Here is a 4,042-nt window from a genome sequence, read left to right as displayed (position 1 = left end):
TTCATTGCTATATCCTTCAAGGGAATGTTGACAAGGAGATGAGAGGGGATCCTCGTTTTCTGAGCCTAGTGGAACAAATGGAGTTGCGCAAGAGCCTTGCATGCCTAGTTTTAGGAGAGACCATTCTTGGTTTGGATAACAGAAAGGCCAACCGCGAGCTTCCTTATTTAGGAAGTCCCATCATTCTACAGGTAAGAACCCACTTTTTTTTATATGTCAACCGTTTTTTCGTTTGTTTTTTTTCTTTTCTCTTTTTTTCTTTCTTCTTTTTTTTTCGGTTGATTAAAAGGGTGTTAATTCCCGTCTTCTTTTGCAGGTTTGGCTGATGGAGCGGCTGTGATTGATCGAGTCCCCAGTTAATGTGCCAGGATATCATGCTCGATCAATTGCAATGAGAATTAGGCTCTACATGGTGGACTTCACTCGGGTTTGCAACTATTGGGAGAATAAGCTGAAGAGTGAAGGAGGTCCCCTGATCCGGTGGATTGTGCCGTGGTGGCATCTCAGGTCAGTCACTAGAGTTTCATCTTTGGATTTAACACGGTCAGTTCGTGTCCCTGGCTTGGAGTTCATGATTTGCATTTATCCGGAGAGGTTGATGAGGCAAGTGGGCCTTAAGCAAAAGATCCTGAAGCTTGATACCGTTCCGCAAACTGCATTGGCACACACCACAGAGATTTGTCGGGAATGGGCAATTAAGTGGGCTCAGAGGAACATATGGTTCATACCGGACCCTATTAGCTCGTTATGGGTATCTGACTCATACTTGCAATGGAGGAAGGCTGGTACTCCTGAAGAGTGTGAGAAATTGAGGAAACACGAGCCTGTGGACTACAAGGTTCGCGATGTAGCAAAGGAGAACCAAAACTACTTGACTGAGGAGGAAGAAGAGGCCGGATTCCGAGTCATTCATCCGTTGAAGAAACTGAAGACCGCTTCTGCCATAGAGATGGTGATGGATCGGAATGGCCAGACTAGACCGTGAGAGAGAGCCTTGGTGATTAGGTCGGAGATAGCACAAGAGCGCCCGGCTCGTGGTCGAGACAAGAAGTAGGATAAGGGTGTGATGTGACACATATTTGAGAAAATTTAGTCCCCGAATTAACCTCGTTCCTATGCTTTATAGGAAATAATTGGGTCATTTACTATCTTTAGCTTCCCATTTTGCATATTCTTTGAGGTTTTATCTCCTTGGTGAGAAAGGAGTGCTAACCTTGCATTTATGAGGCAAAATGGAGCTAAATGGATCGCACCTAATGACTAAGCATCAAGGAGAAGACCAACACTAGAGGCCTAAGTAGATAATAAAGTGAAATAAGCAATGATGTAAGGATCCTTGCATCCCCGAAATGATCCTTAAGGATTGTTAAGGAGGAAAAGAAGAGAAGCAGTCTGCTCAGTAATCCGAGCGGATCAGGCACGATCCGGGCGTCTCACAACAGCAAGATCCGAGCGTCTTGTGCCCAAGACGATCGGATTGCAGCGCAAGGAGCCGAGCGTCTTCCCCTGGATCCAAGCAGATCACAAGTAAGAAGAGCCCGTGCCTTACCTCAAGACGAGCGGATCGTGGCAAGACTAGCATGGGAATCCGCTCATTTCCTTCGAGAGGAGCATTTCCTCAACTTTTCTTAGGGTCTTAATAGTCATTTAAGCCCTTAGTAACACTAATCTTTGTACCTAATCTTTAGTATAAATACCCCTTTGTACTACCTAGATTGGCATGACCTCTTAATCATATCTTAATGCACCCTTAATCATATCTTATACTCTCTTAATCTCATCAAATTAGTCTTAATTTAGTTGTAATACTTTTTCAATATTAATCACATCTTAATATTTCCTTAATTTCTCTATTGTTCTTCCTTTATTTTGGGTAATTAGAAGATTATTTGGGTTTATTTGGAGGATTGACAACCTTCCATCAATCATCAAGTACTTCTATTATTCTTTGCTTTATTATTTGGAATCATCTTCATACGTATAATTCTCTCTTAATCTTGTTTAATTATTGTCAATCACTTTCATTTATTCATCATGTTTTCCCTTGTTAGTATGATTGACAACCTTGTTAGCATGCTAAACTTGATAATGAGTGAGTAGTTTCCTTAGCTAGGGTTAATGGGGAATTAGGGGAAACCAACATGGGCAATGATTCATGCTTAATCTAATATGTTTTCATAATTAAATTGATTGCTTGTTGTAATTTCAACTTATGCACATGTTATGTTTGATGAAATGCGAGCCTATGAATCCTTGCATTTTTTACCCATCACCTATCTTTTCAATGAGGCTTGTAAGCTTATACACCAACCCGAGCCTCATTAGACCATGCATATAGTTGAATAGGAAGGATTAAGTCGACTTGTAGGTGTTGTACAATCTAATCGATTCGGCTCCGGGACCCAAACCTTCTTAGGGATTGTAAGCTTATACACCAACTCGATCCCATCACGATAATAAGTGCTTGCTATATAATTGAGAACATGTTTGTATGATCAACTCCCATGAATCCCCTATGAACCCATGACACCCTAGTGCCTTTTATCAATTGTTCACAACCCCTTTTAATTATCTTGCTTGTTTTCATTGCTTTATTTTTATTTTGTTAATTAGTTTAGACCAATCTCATCTCAACCCAAATTGTGACACCCTAAGACACAACCATTTACGATTGAAAATCCTACATCAATACCCGTCCCTTGGGATCCGGCCTTTACTTGCCTCTTTGCTAAGAGTAGTTTGTGAAGTTATAAATATTGTTTTGGTTGGTAGCTTTTGACGACGAGTTTAAACCGAACCAAAAATGGCGCCGTTGCCGGGGACGGTGTTCAATTGATTTGATTTTCGTTAATTGTTTTTAGTTGTGTCTTTCTTTACCTTGGGGAAATCAATTTCCTCAAGGTTGTTCTAATTGTTTTCAAGTGGTTTGATATTTTGCATGACTAGGAGATTACAAGGTAATCCATTGCCTATTGATCTTGAAATTGAAAGAACCTTAACCAATAATAGAAGAGTTGCTAGAGGTACTTCGAGAGTTGTAGGTATTGGAGAGATTGTGGACATTCAACCAAATAATATTGAGTTTACCAACCCTTTTTCAAGAAAAGGAGAGGACAACCCAATAAAAAATCCACCACAAAATCAACCCACAATGCCTAAATTTTCATCACATTCCATACCAACCGAGGAGAACCTACCAAATGGTACTCCTACACCACCACATTTAACCGGTAATTTCATTGCCAAATCCGCATTCATACAATTAGTTTAGAGAGGTCAATTTGGAGGGATGCCTAGTGAAGACCATCATTCACATATGGAGACTTTTTGTGACTATTGTGATGTGATTTCTCAAACCGGAGTTACTCAAGATCAAATCCGATGGGTATTATTTCCTTTTTCTTTGATTGGTACCGCAAAGCAATGGTTGAAAAGCCTAGAATACTATACCCTTGGTATTGACTCATGGAAGAAGTTGGCACTTGCCTTCTACAAGAAATTATATCCTCCGGAGAAGACTAACATGTTGAGAGCCCAAATCAGCGGGTTCAAACAAAGGGATGAGGAATCATTGTATGAAGCATGGGAGAGATTTAAGGACACTTGTCGTTCTTGTCCACACCATGGACTTAGCGAGTGGTTCCTTGTGCAACAATTTTGGAATGGTCTATATGAAGACTCCCGCAACATTCTCAATATAGGATCCAATGGTATGTTTACCGAAGTTGATGACAATCAAACATGGGCCAAAATTGAAGAGATAGCGGTTCATAATTCACAATTGTAGGCATCGGAAGGCCACTAGAGGAGGAAAGCATGAGGTAGGTTCCCTCACACAATTGGGTGCTCAACTAAATGCTCACATTGACACCATCAATTTGAAGTTTGATAAGGCCATGGCTAAGCTTGATAAAGCTTCCAAATCACCCAAACAACATGTTAATGCTATGGTGGCATCATCCTTAATTCCAAATGGAGTATGTGAGAGTTGTGGAACTTTGGGACATGACCAAAGTGAATGTAGGGGAACAAGTGAATGCTT

General features: G+C 40.6%; 1 non-coding gene across 1 annotated transcript; it reads right to left on the bottom strand.

Annotated features, from left to right (window-relative positions):
- Positions 1-3,523: 3,523 nt before the first annotated feature.
- LOC141616212 (small nucleolar RNA R71) lies at positions 3,524-3,630 on the bottom strand. The gene has a single exon (XR_012530570.1). It is a non-coding gene; the product is annotated as a small nucleolar RNA R71 (small nucleolar RNA).
- Positions 3,631-4,042: the final 412 nt, after the last annotated feature.

The sequence above is a fragment of the Silene latifolia genome, chromosome 11 (genome assembly GCF_048544455.1).
Source record: "Silene latifolia isolate original U9 population chromosome 11, ASM4854445v1, whole genome shotgun sequence".
Taxonomy (NCBI): domain Eukaryota; kingdom Viridiplantae; phylum Streptophyta; class Magnoliopsida; order Caryophyllales; family Caryophyllaceae; genus Silene; species Silene latifolia.
Note: the sequence above shows the minus strand (reverse complement) of the source record. Positions and strands in the feature narration are given on the sequence as shown.